The sequence below is a fragment of the Alligator sinensis genome, unplaced genomic scaffold, assembly GCF_000455745.1.
Source record: "Alligator sinensis unplaced genomic scaffold, ASM45574v1 scaffold545_1, whole genome shotgun sequence".
Taxonomy (NCBI): Eukaryota; Metazoa; Chordata; order Crocodylia; family Alligatoridae; genus Alligator; species Alligator sinensis.
In genome coordinates this window covers 622,442-642,329 of record NW_005842209.1, presented here as the reverse complement: position 1 = coordinate 642,329, position 19,888 = coordinate 622,442, and positions in this window count along the sequence as shown.

Sequence of the window (19,888 nt, the reverse complement as noted above, 5' to 3'; positions counted from 1 at the left end):
AAGAGTGTGCATTTTACTTATTTTCTACAGGCAAAATAAAGAAAATCAGAAGAGGCACATGATTCAAGAGGAATTTATGCATCTTTTAATATCTACTCTGAAAGGATGAAGCCTGATCCTGTTACATGTAAATGGGAAGGCCTCTTATTCTATACTTGTCATCTTACACCAATTAACGAGGGCTGCGGTGTCTATTCAAAACATCTATAAAGTGGTTAATTCTCTTTGACCATCTCTTTTCAGACAAAAATCATCACCCTCTCAGGAATCAGCCATACAACTTTTATTGCTTTATACTAGAGAAAACAAGCAGACATTGGATTATGCTAAAAATCAGACTATCCAGAAAACCATGGCTGCCCTCAACTTCTGTTTTGTAAATAATCCAAACCCAAAGGGAATGTTTCCATCCTCTATAATCCATGCATACCAACACCTTCAGGAGTTGATAGAACCTGATGACAAAAACAATGCCACATCCACAAATGAAATACCATTCTTGTGCTGAATGATACACTTAAAAGTTTGGCTGTTAACAGGACAGAAAACATTAGTCCAATAGTACAGAACATTTTTTCCAAGTGTAGCCTGTGTATTTTGCTTAAATAAATTCCTAAGCAGTTTATGACTGAAGCGATTAGGCACTACAGTTAATTAGTCTAACTTTTTTCTTCCAGGCTTACTTTTACTGATACAGCTGAAACAATTAGATTCACCAAGAGAAATGGGCAATGTCTTTTCATACCATATTTCCCATAACACTTAGTTTCCCGCTGCAAATCATTAAACAGCCAACAGATGCATTTTGTTTTCTGCTTGCACACACATGCAAGCAATTCTTCTTGAAGGGCAAAAGTAACATTAAGTTTTGTTCCTACTACATTTCATCAAATTGTCACCACTTAAAATTCTGCATAACTGGACTAGTTTCTTTTTGTGGTTTTTTGTTTTGTTTCTTTTTTACCTCTAACTGATTGTCTTTGATACCACTTGCAAATGCTCTCATAACAATAAATATACATCACAAAAGATTTTGGATGTGAAAAGAGGTTTAAAGTTCACAGTGTGAACAAGGCAATGACAGATTGTTAATAAAAGGTAATAGGGTAAGCCCTGCAGATGATAAGGTGAAGACCTTGCAATTATTATCTTCCAAGCAACTGCATAAGCAAACTCTTATACTGGATTTAAGACAAACTGATAGAAAGCTTTTTCCCCCTTTTTTGTTTCAGCAATGAAATGCAAAGCAAATATGCTTTAGTGTCATGATTTTTTGTTGGCACCTTTCCATAGCCAATTCCATTCATGCAGAAAAGGGATGAAATTCCATCATTCGAGCATGACATCTCAAAATTCAAACTTAATGAGAGCTTTGGCAGCTTCTGTCGAAGGCAGACAGTGATTAACAAAACACTTCAGAGTACAAGGCACAGCAGTGCTCAAAGAAAACAGTGATGATCTCCACTTAATTGTAGAAAAGCCCAAAGCATCTGCCAGCAGAGGAGAGCTGGAGCCATAAGGAGCTATTGCTCAGATAGGCTGTCATCTCCAGAGATCAACAACCATATGCTCAGCTCAAGCGCAAACTCCAAAGAAGTTAATTTTCTGACAAAATACAGGGATAAATATGACATTCAAACAAGTGTGCTCACTCATCCTGAACACACGTTCATCTGCACGTATCAGATTTATGCATCATTTAAACACAAGCAAATATAATTTGTTTGGAACACAAACATTGCTGTATGAGCACAGGTATAATTAATCTTTGTCCGCTCCACAGGTTCTTGTGTTCTCCTGGTTATCCATGCTTACAATAAACTTTTGATGAATGGAATTGGTCACTTGTTGCATTCTACCTTATATATGCTATGTGAAATATACAGTGCCTCTTTTCTACCTATATGAAACAAAGACATTTATTTCAACTTGAGCCACAGCAATAGGTTTTTATCCAGTGTTTGATGACCATATAAGGCTCATTTCTAAATGTTACAGAAAGCTGACAGGCGTGAGTAAACTTACCTGGGAAGCAAGCAAACTTATCATAAGAAATTGGTAATCACAGCTTGCAAATTCAATTAATCTATGAAAGTATTAACTCTTTTCTGCTCACTAGGTATCTCCTCATCAGCAGCTGGAGATAGGTTATTAAAATTCAGAGGTCTGGTAGAAACATATTAAGAAAAGGAAAAACAACACTCCAAGGTAATGCATTAGGAAAGAACATGTTGCTGGATATGAAGCTGCATATACTTCAGTCTAAGGCCGTATTGTCCTAAATGAAAAGGTTTTAAGAAGCAGCTAGCTGAAGTGCTTTGCGTGCAGGCCGGGAGCGATCTGCAGCCCTTTTGCGCACGCGGGCTGTGGCCAGCAGCCCGGGCACGCGGGGTCGGAGAGAACAGGCAACACGCTAGAATTAGGCACGGACGCTTAATGGTTGATTTAAAGATTATTTACTTACACCGAAGATGGTCGCGGTGGAGGCTGGACAGTTTTCCGGGCACAGCTCCAATTAAATCCTCGTTTGAGGACTACGACAAGCTCGCTCTCTCCCACGGAGTTGTTGAAGCTCCGTGGGTCCGTTTATTCACTCACATGAAGTTTGCTAGGCTCCGTGGGTCCGTTTATTCACTCACAATTCACTCACACGAAGTTTGCTAGGCTCCATGGGTCCTTTTGTGCGCAGGGAAAGGGATACGTCTAGGAATTAATCGGCGACGGGGAGAGGCTAGAGGCTGATCAGACCTCTGTTGCCTGCTTGAAATACGCTGGGTCCAATAGGCTCCGCAGCGCTTAGAGATCTTCACAAGACGTGAAGTCTCCTCCTCCTGGTGTTCGTGGAGTCCTCCCTTGCGGGGGTTCTCCTCGGAGTTCTCCAAGTTTTCTCCAAGCTCTCTCCAACTTGGGCAGAAACCATCCAAGCCTCTTATACGGCTAGCAAGCCAATCACTAGCCGCCACGTGTGAATAATTTAATGCAAGCCAATAATGGGGCTCGAATTATAATACAAATGGCGGGAACTCTTTGCACCGAGCATTTCTTAGATGCAAAAAGAAATGCACCCTGCAAAGAAAGCTACAAATTGGCGGGAACTTCTCCCTTGCACCGGGGTTCTCCTTTACAGCAGAAAACTCTACCGTGCAAAGAAGCTGCAATTTAGCGGGAAAATAATTTAGCAGTGCCAAAGTGCACACAAAACAAAAATCACAACTTTGGGTTGTGACACTTTGCTCTAGTATCTTGCATGAAGTATCTTGCTTCTATGCACGATATATGTTCTACATATTTTTAAAACATTGATTACACTAACTTATTCCAACATCTGGGATGAAATCTTTAGGTTTGGCCAAAGTAACCCTATGCAAACTGAAACTGAAACAGTTTCTCCCCTGAATGAATGGTAAGCTGCAAGCATTGCAGCTGCACTGGTTCAATGCATCCAAACTCCATCCTACATTTACAAAGCAGTTATTCTCAAAAACCCAGCTCCAAATCACAGTGCTTGGGACTGTGGAACACAGGCATTAGGACTCCACACTATACTGGACAAACCATATTGTAAGATATGTTTATATATTCATTCTTTGCAAGGAATAGTGACTGGTGACTGTTTAGTACAGTTAGCATCCCTGCAAGCTTCCTCATTTTATACATATACCATTACTAACACAAAATGCAGCATACTTTTTAGCTAGATCAGCCATTGAACCCAAAAAACTGGGCTTCTCAGCAAAAAAGATGCTTACTTTTGTGTCTGCAAACAAACCTGTAAAAACCAGTAGCAGTGAGGGCTTTTTCTTCTTTTTTTAAGAAAATCCACAACTAGTTAAGAGGGAATATATATGTATATATAACATTAGCACCAAAGGACCTTCACAAGAGGCTCCTTCCATGTTCAAGAGCTACAGCCCAATCCCTCTCCTGGCAAGTGTTCCTTGAGCAATCAATACTTCAGACTAGAATTAAATGGCCATGACTAGTACAGTACTATATATAAAGGCTTGACTTGTACAGTACTAGATAGATAGATGGATAGATAGATAGGTACAAGTACTATATCTATAGTACAAGTCAAGCCTTTATATAAAGTATTGTACTAGTCATGGCCATTTAATTCTAGCCCAAAGTATTGTTTAAAGTATAAATTCTATACGTAAGTGTGTGTATATTAAATATGTGTGTGTGTGTGTGTGTGTGTGTGTGTGTGTGTGTGCTCACACACACACAGACAGACAGACACATGCATATACACACACATATACTGCATCAGTATCCTTGGCCTGAGGAAACGGACTAGGAAAAAACAATAACAATTTTCAGCATTTCAGTCCTTGGCACGTTGGTGCCTCTAGGATGTGATACCATGAATAACAAGTTTTAAATGGCACAATATTGCAAGAATTGTTTGTTACAATAGGAACACAGAAACATAGGATACTAATGGATTAGTAGAATACCCTAATAACTTCCCTGGTTGGCCAAAAGTGGACAGGTTTAAGTGTGGAAGCTCACAGCTATACTGAACTGTCCCATTCATCCCTTCCTTCTTGGTCCACCAACATCAGAGCAGCAACATGCCTTTCTTCCCTTCCTGACGCTTCTTTTCATTGACAAAGACAGGATTTATTTTATTACTTTGATATTATATGCTTAATTTCAATTGAAAATACTGTTTAATGAGGACTTTTATTGCACACAATATGCACCATTGAAAATCATCAATGTTTACCTCATTTTTGAACAGACAATTTTGTGGAAGAACACCAGCAGAGGAAACAGCACTTAGTAGAGCCACGATATATAAATAGCTCTGCTGAGAACATAACAAAAGCACTGTTGTGCTATCACACAGCAGAGCCAATAACGTACAGAATGAAAATATCTCTGCCAACTGCACAGAAAATACAGACTATGTTGTGCCATTGCTCTCAATAGACTGTTATGTACTGCACAGTTTGCAAAAGATGAAGCCAAAAAAAGTCAACCACACCCCAAAACACAACAAATCCTAAGAAAACATTTAAACAAGCCTGTAGAAATAAAGGCCAAATTCTGACAGTATCCCAATACCAGTCCTTCTTCAGAAATTTTTTTCTATATATTTTTAGGATAGCATCAACTCAATGTATAAGCTTTTAAAAAGATAGCGTATGGTTATTTTTGCTAACTAAATAGTTTGACTACTATGTTGATATTCATATAGATTACATCTATGGTATAATCGCTAGATTGGTATCTCAAAGATATCTGATAACACATGATGTGGCATACACAAAGGAAGAAATTTAAGGTCTGATTTAGCTAGCTAATTAATCCTATGCTTCACATATCACTGTGTTTACTCATATCCAAGATGAGGGGCTTTCTCCATTCAACATTGGGGAGGGGGGGCAGGAGCTCTCAGAAAGGGGACCGGTGGCTGCTGTGGCTCTAGCTCTGGCCCCAAGCCTGGGTCAGAATCAGTCGGAACCACAGGAGCCACCTGCCATCTCTGCCTCTGCCTCCTGCCCATAGCCTCTGTCCCCCTGCTTGCTCCCCCAACTGCCCCCCACCAAACCTGCCCCTTGCAGCCTCTACCTGACCAGCTGTTTATCATTAGTCATGGCTCTGGCCCCATTCCTGTATGGGACACACAGCACAGGGTAGCTTTGGCCCCAGCCTGGCCATGCAGCAATGGGGGTAGTGGCAGCACATCCAGCATCACAGGCCACTGGAAGGGGCAGGCACCAGAGGGGAAGAGGCTATGGAAAGGAGATGGGGGAAAGTAGGGGGTACATGCACCGCAGGACGATGCAGACATGGAGAGCCTGGCAGCAGGGGGGACAGGCAGAAGGGGGAAAAAGTGTTGGGGGAAGCAAGGATTGGGGGTCAGGCCACTTACCTACCACCACCTCCTCCCCGCTAACCACCTACCCCCTGGCATTGCTTTCCCTGCTGTAGCATGGGGGAGATGAATTCAAGATGACCCTCAAATAATTAGATTATATGCATGGAAAAGTATAATAAATGTATACAATTTCCACATATGGAAACTAATTATTGGAAGAATTGTCTTAAATTTGAACTTGTCTTGGATTCAGGTAAATACAGCAAACATATGACTTAATTAAGTCTTTAGGATTGTGAGAATACTTAAAGTGAAGCATTTAAGGACTTTCTTGAATCAGGTCCTTTAATTCAAATGAAGATGGTAGGGAGAACATATGAAGAATTAGGAACTACTTACAGATTGCAGTCAGAATCAAGACAATGGCAGAATCCAGCCATTTGGTAGTATGGATCAAATGTGGAGTAATATGACCAGATTTGCAAACAGAGACAGTAGAATACTTACGTAAGCCTGCACACACACAAAGCAACTGCAAAAAACAGCAACACTACCAAAAACAGATCTCCAAGCATATAAAATAACTGTGTGTTGCCACAAGTTTGCATCCATGCATCACTCAGTCCTCATATGCATACAGTTTGTGATAGTGGGACAAGAGACTGGACATGTTTATTACAGATGGGGAGCTTGAATGTAAACATAGAATATAGGTACATTGTGCAAGATAATATAGTGCAGAGAAATCATAAGCTGAAATTGTCAATACTTACTCTGCAATGAGAAACAGCATAGCAGCATTAGCATGGTGCTATGCCCAGGATAGTTAGCTCTGTTGAGAAGCAGAGCTTATTGGCTTGGGCAATGTCTGAGATATATGGGTAAATAGTTTCTAGTTCTGGAACTAATTTGTCACTGAACCTGGGATAATCAGTTCTGCTGTGGAAAGCTTATTAACCTGAATATTGTACCTCACTAACACAGCTATGTTCCTTCCAGTCCCAGAGCTGCCTCTTTAGGGTTTGCTTTGCACAAATATTTCCTTAAGGCTCATACTGCTCTGCACTTAAGCAAATGTAACAGTGATAGGACTACTCATATATGTAAAAATATGTAGCATAGAGCTTTAAATGTAAAGACTTAATGTTGTCCAAAAAGTAATAGAAAGATTTAAGTACCACTCATTGGGACTGAGGATCATGGTTAGTTGTAAAGTAATTGGCCGTTTCCCATTTTGGAGATCAACTGGAGCAGCTGAGGCTGCTTCAACATACTGTACCCATAGACTGCTTTTGGGGCTAAAAGAAGCCCCAAAAGGCTGTTCCAGGAACAGTGAGTAACTATAGAGCTCCTTCCATGCCTCTTTCCTCAGCTGCATTACTATTTCTGGGAGAAGAAGCTGTATGCTACTTAGAGGAAAATGTGAATAGATAACCTTACAGAGCAGAGGTAAAACTTTCCTACATTAATGGTACAGTTCCTATGGATCCAGGTTTCCACTCCAGGTTGTCTCTCTATGTAATTTTTATAATTCCACTACTGTGGGAATCCCCCATCTCTTATTGCCTCCCTACTTCCTTTAAATAAATAATAAAAAACATAAATAGCAAGAAGATTATATATCATATATGGCTTCACTAATTCTGCATTATTTCTTGCACATTAAAGATTTTCTTAAAAATAAGTAGTAGAGGTTAACATGTTTTTAGCAAACCATGTTTATTAGAGTAGTTTCTTAACCAACCAAAAGAATGAAATACTACTATTCCTGACTCAGTTGAAAAATAATGTAAGTTCTGCTGGAGTGCTGAGCTGTAAACATCTTCAATTTACAAACAGTTAGTTGCCCATTTATTAGCAAATTTCAGGTCTCTTAATTTACTTCAGTGTTCAACATCTTTAGGCACTAGGCTTCTTAGATTACTTAACTTGAAGAGGGAGTACCTTACTTTACAGTACATTTCAATTATGAGGCAAACCAAAGGACTGCAGGCATGGTGAAGTGGCAGAAAATGTTTTCTTAAGCATGCTTCAGTATTGAGGTATTTAATTAATTTGCTCAATAAAATATTAGTTTTTATATTTACAGTTAAATGAGATTTTAAAAACTCAGTGGACTCTACAGCTGGGATTAACCATTCAGCAATGAGACAAATTCTTTACCATGTGGCACAATAGCATATAAAAGCTAACTCAATTTCTCTTGTTAAAATGATGTCTTTTACCACCTGCACAATTTATCAGCGGGAAAATTTGCTTATGCTTAAAACCAATTTGCTTAGTGGTAATTATTTCCAAAATGCCATGTGCATTGTTTCAGTAACATGCACCCCATGAAAATTTTCTGTTCTTTTTTTGGATTTTTTTTCCTTTGACATCGTCATAAGAAGTAGCGCTTTCACTTCACATTCATTTAGGGGTTGCTGAAAAATCAGATGCTTCCATTTGATTTTGTTGCTTGTGAAAAATGCTGGCTAGATGTAACAAATATATACAGAGGGCACATCTACATGAGACTTTATTGTGCAGTAGACTAATTAGCTGCACAGTGAATGTCACATAGCTATGCCGCAATTAGGCTGGGGGAAATTAATTTATTCCACAGAAGGATAGTACGTATGTTTATTTGTATTTACAAGTACTATCCTACTGAAGAGTAAAAACAAGTTAAAAACTCTGCAGCAGTGCATATGTAGATGCTGCCCCAGCTGGCTGAGGCATAAGGGTTTAATCACTTCAATATGCATGTGTAGACACACCCAGAGAGAATATAGTCACCTTCATTTTGCATTAAAAGTACATCTACATTGGTAATCATAGACTGAGAGCATGGGCATATTTCACAAATATAACCTATCATGGGTGTTTAACCCAATATTCTTCCTTAAAAATATTTTTTTAGCAGAATCAAATAGTTACTTGTCAGCATAGAGGTTATTTTTCCAATAACCTCACTCCACAAAGAAAATACCTTATTTCAGTCCTACCTATGGTATTTTTGCCTACTATAATGTGGTCTAGTAATGAAAGACTAAATCAATACCAAGGAGCAAGAGAGAACATTGCTAAAGGAGCCATTACATCTCAGAGTTAATGTTGCATTAACATTGTTTGTAGTATTGAATGTATTACTGTCCATTCACTGGTATTCTGAAGCACTGTAGGCAATTAAACAATGAAAAGCAAGACAAACAAGTTAAAATAAGATTGTATCTCTCCATTAAACACCTGCTGCTGCTGCTCTAAACAATAGACTAACTAAGACTTGATATTTTAATTTAAATATTTAAGTTAATGACTTTACATTTTGCTTCCAACATTTCTTTTCAAAATAAACTCAAAACTCCAAGCTGAAAGCATTGTACATCATATATTTTCACTTTGCTTTGCATTGGAAACAATATGTTATGTATGGTTTCCACTAAAATTACAGATTAACTGCATCACCAATCCTGGTTCAAACTTTTATTATTAAATCCTTAACCAGTTAGATTGTTCCGATAAAAAGCAGTTCAAGTTATTCATTTCAAACCTGTCTCTACCCTAGAACCTGCAGAGGTGAACATGCATGTCACTACTGGTGGTTAAAAACCATTTTCATCAAGACTGACAGAGTATTTTTATGAATGGGGCTAGGAGGAAAACTAATTTTCCTCCTAGCCCCATTCCCAAATCAAGTAGTAGATGTTTTCCAGATAATTTTTTAGGCCTAAACTGAACTATCTCAGTTTGTGCATGCAATGAGGGAGCCTCCGTAAAACTCCCAGGTTCTCTTGATGTGCTGTGAGGGAGACAGCCCAATCAGGGAGTTCAGCACAGAAATTGAGAGCAGGAAAAAATATTTATGGAGTGCAGCAGCATTTCTGAATCAGGTTATATTATTTTTGTAATAAAAAGGCAATGCTTCTGTAGGCCTCATGGCTGTAACACCACACTTTAAGCATGTGAGTAAGCCTATTGAATTTGATGGGACTACTCATATACCTAAATGCATTCAGGTGCATAGAGTCCCTGCCAGATCAAGGTTTGTAATTTTATTTCTTATGTATGCCAACTGATGTTTTATGATTGGTCTCGTGTTGATATAGTATACAATGGAGACTTGACACTGGGTGGCTCCTCTAGGCACAACTTTAATAGAATAAAAATAAAAAAATTGATCACAGACTGCCCTTACAAGGATAATGTAGCAGGAGAACAGAAATGCCTGAAATAATAGCTCACTCCCCCACCCCATGATGGTCAAGTTCAAGTGATTTCCAATACATGATTTTGCTGAAAAAAACTCAAACTCTATTTTTATATGTTGTCAGAGTATCTTGTCTTAAGCTACAAGATAAAGGCTTAAAAATGTGAAGAGAAAGATTGCCTCATTAAAAGGACAGCAATAAAGCAGATAGGTTTTTTTTTTTTCATCCTTGGATACTGTGAACAATTTTCTTATACAAGGTCAAACTTTTTCCACAGTTACACAGCTGTAAATCCAAATAATTCAGGTGAGTAACTTCACCTCTGTGGGGCTGTTTTGCCTACTTTGAATGCAAGGTCTTCTGAGCAGACTCTCCCTTCTCTATGTGCTACAATGGGCTCCAAATCTCAGTTGTGATCTTTATGCACAACTATCATGCAGTAGTAATAAAAATAAAAATAAAATAATTTTGGACCTAAATTTGTGAATTAACAGTCCCTGCTTTACTTATGTGAAAGCAGGAGCTATCAACTTTGCCTTGATAACAGCATGAGGATTCATCATACTAGAACAACTGACAGACATGGTCCTGTGCCTTTCCGTGGTAGAAGGCAGTACTTACTGGGTGGGTGTGTGTACACATTGCCCTAGGGCAACATAGTGATGCACTATGTCGTTGTCTGGCACGCTACAACAATGTAGCGATCACATGTGTCTACACATAATTGCCAGCTACATCACCGTAGTGGCAAACTTACCAGGTATAGTGAGCTGCTACGCCAATGGAGCAGTAAAACCTAACCATGAGCCATGCACACAGTGCAGTAACCACCCATGCTTTAGTACTTCCACCTGTGTCATGCTTTAGTACTTCCAAAAGAAAGTACTAAAGCATGGCGGCGTAGCAACATCACCATATAGCAATATGTAGACATGCCCGGCATGTACAAACATTCAGGGATGTTAGGGGGAGATTAGATTGAGTTAAAGTGACCACCTGATCTAAGGTAAGTCAGAATGGGAGGAGGTTAGGGTCCAGAGAGGGGGTTGGGGATATCACAGAGACAAGTGAGTTCTATGGGGGGCTTTGAGAGACTGGGGAGAAGCAGGGTCTGCAGAGGGATTGGGGGGCAAATGGGGTCTTCAGTGGGTGCTAGGGGGACTGGGAAGGCAAGCAGGGACCTCATGGGGGCTTGAGAGAACTAGCAGGGTTCACTGAGGGGTTGCTGGGGTCTGTGAGAGTTTGGTGGGATTTGAGGGGGCAAGCAGGGTCTATGGGGGGCTTTAGGAGGTTGGGGGGCTCTCTTACCCCCCCAGGACCAGACAAATAACCCTCTCCCTGGTGAACCAACCCTTCCCACCCCTACCCCCACCCCAACATACTTCCATCAGCTCCTAACACTGATGAATGCATGTAAAACTGGCATCCCCCCTTGTGAGATCAGGAGTTTGGTGGGCTCGGGGCAGCTGACTGGTCCATTGTGGAGGTTAGCTGTCTGGGGCTGGGGCAATGGCCTGGCAGTTAAAAATAACCTGGCACAGGGGTAGGGAGCAAGGAGGAAAAGTGTGGCTGGGGCCAGCAGCTGGGCACTCCTTGCTCCAGTGCTGAGCTGGGAACTGTACAGAAATTTGATTAGATCAGTCTCACCAGACCTGATCTACATTAGAATACCTCCTAGATGCACTTAATTTAGATCAGGTAGGCCATTTTTAGAATGATTTAACCTTCAAGATCTTCTGTATAGTTCACACTTCGATCAACCTAGTTAGGGATTTAAGTATAAGATCAGTACCTGGACAAAGTAACTTATATTGGTCATTTTTAATGCAACTTAATCTCTTCCTAACCTCCCCAAACATCTGCATGTACCCAGTGTTTGTGAGAAGCTTTTTTGCCATAGCTACATAGAAAGCATGCTCTAAAACATATTGGAAGCTTTCATGGATGACTGGTGCCACCTGAGTAAGGGGAAGCACATGCCTCCCACCAGTGACCAGTCAGTGACCAGAGGCGGGGGGGGAGGGGGTGATCACACCAACCGGGGCAGGGTCCCCCCTGTGGCCAATTGCACTGACCAGGAAATGGCCATGGCACTCCCAGAATTGCCAGTGGTGCTTCACCTGGCGCTCCCACTCCCCAGCTGGCTCCCACCTGCCCCCCCTGCCTGTCACCTAAGCAAGGAGCACGGCCTGTCAAGGGGTACACCAGCACTATCGGGGGTGCATGTGCACCCCCATGCATCCCCTGCATATTGCCAATGGAAGCCTTAGATGACTAAGCACAAAATCAGTTGTCTCAGCTCAAAAGTGGTGCCGATTCAGAATGTAGTGTCATGCATTCTACAAAGAAAGAAATATAAGAACAACTTACAGTTGTCACGACATAAGCATATATGTCTAGAATACTTTGGTGTATCCTGAAAAGCCAGACTTCTTGTTCTCATTGGATAATGGGAAAATATTCCTCAATAAGCTGGATTCATGACAGCTTCAGGGACAAACTTATACCTGTTGTTACCAGGCAAAACTTCTATTGAAATGCAACCTCTTACAATATAGGTAAATTTAACCAACATTGTAAAACAACTTGAAGTGGATAACTTATCTATTTACTTTTATTTATCACTTCTATTGCGATAATGCTTAGCACTTACTAGCAGAAGCTGTTGACATCAGCTAGAAAACAATATAGATTTTTCTTTTAGTTGGTTTTAGATTAAAGAAAATCCACAAGTTTACAGAAAATTAGAAAATGAAAAAGATATTCTTGAGTCAAGTGCACATATCCAAACACCCTTTAACATTATACTGAAGCACAGCTTGGTAATCCAAACCTGGATACGTGTAATTCTGCAGTTCACAACTATTTTTATGTACTACCTCCTGTTCTTAATGCCTTCAAACTTGGACAGCTGGAGGATTCATAATCTAGATCTGAACATTCAGTTCATATGAAGGAAGCAAGAAGAAACTGCTCTGTTTATCATTATAAACTTATTTTTATCAATTAATCTTTCCCTTTTCCCCATCCCCCTCACCTTTTCCATTAAACTCTCTTTTTCTAGGATCTACCTTCCAGTTAACCATTCCATCAAACTGCCTGGTTAAGAGCCTTTCCAGCTGCGTAGATGTGGGTCCTTAAATACTTCAGCACTAAGTTGAATTTAACCTTGTTAGGAATTCAGGTTCCCAGTTATAGCATGGGGACACTTGCACATCTAAAGGCATGTCTGTGCTGCAGTTGAAAGGAGCGACTGAAGCTCAAGTGAATATTGTCAAACTGTCTTTAATCTAGTTAATCCTATACCAATATCAATACAAATGCTGTTCTGGTGGCACAGGCTTCAACCACTAAGTTCATATCTAGGATCCTAGGTGGGCTTCTGTAGATTTACTTGAAATATGACTGCACAAGGTGAAATCACATCCCTGAAGTGTAGCATAGAATTTAGAAAAGGGATCCACAAAAGCTGAGACAGAAGAGTGAGGAACTCCCTAACCCTGCCAATAGGAAATGCTACAGAAAGGGGTATGGCTTAACATCAATCCATCAGAGAGAGTTAAGTTTTCAACTCCAAGCCACAAAGTACCTCCCTTCACAGCCATAAACTCTCCCCTGGAGTTAGGCACCTACTTAAATTCTTGCTCACAAAGCACAACTAGAGTAGGAACTTCTTCCTTCTCTTTAATGTAGTAGACTAGAAATCACTTGACATGGAGGAGAGATGTGTGTCCAAAGCTCCCCTTTGCCTAAGTGGACTCAGCAATGGTCACTCACAACAACCATAGGGTGTTGGGGTTTCTTATTCTTTTGAGTCGAAGTGTTTGTATGGAGTAATTAACACATTAAGCAGATGAGGCTACAAAGATAATTGGGATGGCTTATCAAAGTTAACCTTTGAGCTTCTTTTCCCACATAAGTACTTAGTGATTTTGTTTAAAAAAATAGTATTCTTATTATTTCACCTGCCTATGGGGAGAGGGGGGAAACTTGCTGCCAACTGCTCCTGATATGATATAGGCCACATCATACTGTTATACCATATGTGTACGAGAAACTAAAAAACCTGTATATCTAATAGATATATATTCTACCCAAGTAATACTTTTATAGCTATGTATTACTGTGAATGCCCTTTATTGTGACAGATCTCTTACAGATAAAATGATCAAATCTCTATGTGACAGAACAAATTAATCCAGTTTTCCTATTTATATTAGAACATTTTAAAATCAGAAGCCCTGTTAAGTGGTTAAAAGGAGCAACTAAAAGTTGTATTTATGAATTCCTTGATTCCTCCCATTGATTTCCAGTGATCCAGGGCAAGACTCAAGAGCCCATATTTTTAAATTCATCTTCTAATTTTGAGTACCCAACTTTAAACACATAAGGTAAGATTTTTAAAAGCACTTAAATGACTCAGTAACTAAGGCCATATGTAACTTAGTAATGTCCCAGCTTCCAAGTGACTTAATAACAAGTTTTGAAAATTATTTAAGTGTTTAATTTTATCCAAATTAGAAGTTAACCACTTAACTACCTCTGAAATATTATATCTAACCCCTAATATTCCAAGTGGCCAGGGACTTCAGTTGCCTTCATTTTGGGGTATCTAAACCAATATTCAGAGATCTGGAGAATATGCAACTCCCATTAACTTAATGTAGAGTTGCAGGAACTCAGCTCTTCTGCAAAATTGCAGCCGAGGGATCAGAAGCAGGGAACTCAAAGCAGAGCTTGAAAAAAATCCCTCCAAAATATTTGACATTTCAAATATTTTTACCTTCTTGTATTAAGACAAAAGGTCTAAATCTCATAGAAGTTTGCAATGCAAACAACAAACAAGAATTCAAATGCATGATGTTTTGTTTTGATAACTTTTGTTTTGATTTTGACCATTTATTTGTTTAATTTTATTCTCCAATATCAGCTCAAGTTTTGAAGCAAAAGATATTTCAAACCAGAAAAACAAAAATTTTCTTTTAAAATGTATTGAAACCTTCCATTTCAATAATTGAATCTCTTTTTTGCAACATTTTTGAGGTCAAGAAATTTATTATAACTGACTCTTCCCCATAAACAGTTTCATTTGGAAGGAACAAACTTTTTTTATGGCTTTCTAAAAAACATCCCTATCAGCTCTACCCAAAAATCACTGTCCTCTTTTGAAAAAAGAAGCCCTAGGGACTTTAATTTTTTTGGTAAAGGTGTTGAGTACAAATTATTTAGCTAAAATAAAAAAGGAGTCTTGGATGCTCAACGCCATAGAAAATAGGGAACTAACAATCAAAAACTGGGTACACCCCAAATTAGAGGCCATATTATAAAATTTGACACTTAACCTCTGTAACTCAGTTTCCCTCATAGTAAGTATGAGGGTTTTAAGGGCAACTTCTAAAATGCTTTGCATTCCATTTATTAATAACAGTTGGTATGTACAAGTAGTTACACTGAGATTGACCTAACCAAGTTTAGATCAATCTAAATTCCCACTCATGAAGGCATTTACAGGGTTTAAATTAGACAAAAATGTCACACCTAATCTACATTAGTTTACCCTCTGAGGTTGAGAAGAGATTAACCTGATCTAGGAAGTGGTTAATCTGATCCAGCAGATGCCTCCATGTATTCACAGAACAGGCCCAGGGTTGGGAATGTGCAGCAACTTGCCCCAGTCCTGGAGATCTTCATGTTGCTACCCACTGACCCTAACCGGACTATGTTTAGCCCCCTGACCAGGCCAAGCAACCCCCACAGACTTAATCCCCTGAACCCACCAGCCCCTCTGATCCTGCCAGCCTGTTTGATCCCACTGGCAGTAAATGTTTATACATACCCTAACGGTTTCATAAATGAACCATTTCTACAAAAAACGAAGAGCTTGAAAAATAACAAATTCTAGTCTTCTGTATTTTTATACACACTTTTTTATTTCTTAATAGTGCTAGTTTCTTTGGAGAATTATGTATTTTAACTATAGAAACTTTGAGGCTTTCAAAATAAAACAAACTCTCTGAATTCAATACATAACTGTCAGGGTATTCTTTTGGACACTGAGGTAGAAGTTGCTATTAAATATTTCAAGGAGGGAAGAATAGCTTGGAAAAGCAAAACAAGTCAGTCTTCTGCTGTCATTTTGGAGATATGTTGAGAACAATCCTGGCATCCTTATCTGGAATCATGGTCAAACATGGTTAAAAATTAGACGTGTTTTTCATAGATTCATAGATGTTAGGTTCATAAGGGACCTCAATAGATCATCGAGTCCGACCCCCAGGTCATCAAGTCCGACCCCCAGGTCATCGAGTCCGACCCCCTGTGTTGTGTCACGTAAAATGCAATGCAATGTCTGGTTTTATAGGAATAGAAAAAGTGTAGCTACAAATGTAATGTTTTATGAAGCATTACTTTGGAGTAGGATATGATCACTGTTTTTCAGAGTAGCAATCCACAGGGCCCTTCATAACCAGTTGAAGTTTGAGGCAAAATTTCATTATAACTTAATGAATGTATAATGGACCCAGTCAAGGTTCAGGTGCACAGCCAGGGTACACAGAATCGAAGAAGGGAAATCTAGAAGCACTGATGAAGGAAATCCCTCTATGGAGGGTATGAAACAGTCAAAATGTTTTCTGCTAGACCTTCACAGTGGCAGCAAATGCTTAACAGGGATAACAGTTATATCCAGAGTTATCATAGCTAGTGTTATCCAACATTGAGGATGTACTTTAAGCCTCATACTTTCAGGTGTAAACCAATCTCTAGCCTATTGGAATGAGACTTATAAGGGGCAAGAGGGTACATCATCCCACATCACCCATGCTAGGGGCCTTAGACTTCCCTCTGTTGTACCTGGTATTAGTCACTGTTGGAGACACAATACTGAGCTAAATTCTGCTCCATGCAATGATGCGGGATGGTAATTATGTTCTATTGGTGCTGCATCACAAAACTGAGGCAGATGGATCAGAGCAATCAAACATCCACTAACAACACCTTCACTCTTTGGCATCCACCCCTCCCAGACATGTGCAGTCCTCTGAAATAATGCTGTTCAGGATACAGGTTCTTTCTACACCATCAAAAGCCCACAAATCCTCTATGCTGCTACATAGGTGGATCCTGTGGAGCATATCTCCTTAATACTCCTATTGAATACATCTCCTCAATACCCCTTTAATGCCTCTGAGGCCCAGGAGGACTCTACACCTGCTGACCTCACATGCAGGGTAGAACTACATTGATTCCACTGATTATCAACCCTAACATGCATTCAGCCTCTTGGAAATCTTGTTTACATAAAATATTATGAATACAGTGACTATATGAATAATATATTAGTAATGAAATCTTCACGTTAATATTTGCATGGCTATACAAGAGAGGTACAATTGTACAGTTAACGTATCTGAGGGAATTTGCAAGATAACTTCATTGTTTTCATTTGAAGTAAAAAGAAAGAAAGAAAGAGTGAGGAGTCATTTATCTATTTTCTAGTGATTTGGAAACCTCTTATATAGATGATAAAATTTTGAATAGTTTCATCTCATCTTCTTGTGTGTGTGATTATGTTGTGGAAGATGAAGTCATATTTAGCACAAAAGAGGATCCCTGTCTCTGGACTTAAGTCATTTTTTAAAAGTCAAAGCTAAAGTGACATTTTTTGCAGGAAAATGTCTAGTTTTCTGACTACCACTGGTCCTGACCTAGAGAAGCTGCACAAACCTTTCAGGCTATGCAGCCATAAATGAATAATGAATAGCTGCAAAGTAGGAATCTGGGAATCTGTAAGAAGTGGTTACTATAAAGGGGAGTATCCTCAGAAAATAGGAAGTATCCTATTTTCTGAGGATATACCCCTCAACAGCAACCACTTACAAAATCCCCAGATTCCTACTTTGCAGCTATTCAATTACTGCCTTATTCTAAAAAAATGTTCACTACAGTCAGCACTTTGACTTGGGCCATGGCTACTCTAAATGAGCTGTCCTGAGACAGAGAAATTCAAGCAAAACTTTGAAAGTAACATCTTCCTGGATTGGAACGGAGGTAAAATTTCCTGGGTTATAGAAGATTTACCTTTATTCAAGGGGTCACACCATGTGGTCATAAGTTTTGTTTTGTGTTTTGTTCCTTAGACTTTTCCTAGGATACCCTATTCATTTTTCCATGACCTTGATTTTAAAACAGGGATATATGAACTTAATTAAATTTATTATGCAGTTGAGAGTATAATCTCTGTAATAGGGCAGCATGACACTTTAGTCCACATTAGGAAAAGCTACATGGATCTGAAAGGGTATGACATTTGGACTTTTTCATTTCTAAAGGTTCTCCCATATATTTTTTTATTCTGTGGCCTGGACCGTTACTGGCTTTTCCTCATCTGTCTGCCTTGGATTCCTGAGAGGGGGCTATACCTTATACATATATTTCATTATAGAGTTAAAGATTGGAAGAAGTGGGAGAAAACTTTAGCCTTCTTAAGAATATTTGTCTCTGACATAATAGCACAGGACTGGTGAGCCCTCTGTTGGACAAATATAATGAAATTTCTTTAACTGGTTTTAAGAAAAATATTGTTAAACTCCATGTATTATCCTTGGCTGATTTGTGCCACATCCATTCTAAGCAGTTACCTGAACACACAGAAGATAAAAACTGAATACATTGCAGAGCAAAACAGAACTCCAATTGCCAGAAGTAAATAATGTTTCTGAGATTTTAAAATGATGATGTACAGATAATGTAACAGTACCTGTGTGATTTTTAATTTCTGATTTCAAGGTCAACCCAAGATAAGGTGTGATAGTTAGCCATGTTAGTCTGAAATTAGGCAGATTAACTCAAGGCAGAAGGCAGATAACTCATTCAGATAGTCATAAACTTTCAAGTCTGCAACCTATCTCATCAGATGGTCCACTGATAGCATCTGCCAAAGTATGTTGTAGCCTAAGAGAACCCACGGCTTTCTAAATGAGTTAGTCAATAAGGACATCTTTACATATGCTCCAGGGAAAGCATATTGCTAAATAAAGCACCCACAGCATGTTGTATATTCAGTGTCCTGCGCTTCAAAATGGCAGCGGGGATGCTTTAACTGAAGTTAAAGCTGCCATTTTGAAGCATGGGGACACTGAATACACAAGACACTGAGGCTGCTGGAGCATGCTGATTAACACATTCCATCAGACTTGATTAATCAAGTCTGCTTCAATGCATATCTACAGGCATTCTAAGAACCTACATTGCCCTGCCTTCTCCCAAAATAAAATATATTCTTAGGTATAACTCTTTTCATATGAATGCATTTTCTCCATATTTCATTCCATGGTGGATTCCATGCTTGTGCTTATGGGACTCTGGGTGCAAGGGTTTTCTATGCAAATGCTTCTGTAGGATTAACATCTCTATGTGCAACTGGACCATCCTTTTCCTAAAATGAAATAAAGCAGTAAAAAGGAACAAAAATGACTTATTTTACTGCTTTATTTTTTTTCTATGAGTGCCTGGTTAGTGGTCAATTGAAAAATGTGTTTCACAAAGGAAAATCCTGATCTCCTAAGCACTCCATCTATAGACCTCCCACTAAAGTCAAAGTGAATTCAGCACAAAAATCACCTGTAGAATTAGACCCTAATATGCTTAAATTAAACAATCAGTTCCTGGTTCTGACCATCATAGTACCTGCATTATACTGGTCTACAGATACAATGCAGCCACTAAAGCTTAGCTGGATAGTTGAGGATCGTCAAACAAGGGTGATATCATTTTTCCACCTAAGAGAATGCCTGAGTGGACCAGGAATGGACCTCTCTCCCTTTACATTTGGTACAAATTAGAATAGTCCTCTGATGTGCACAGAGGA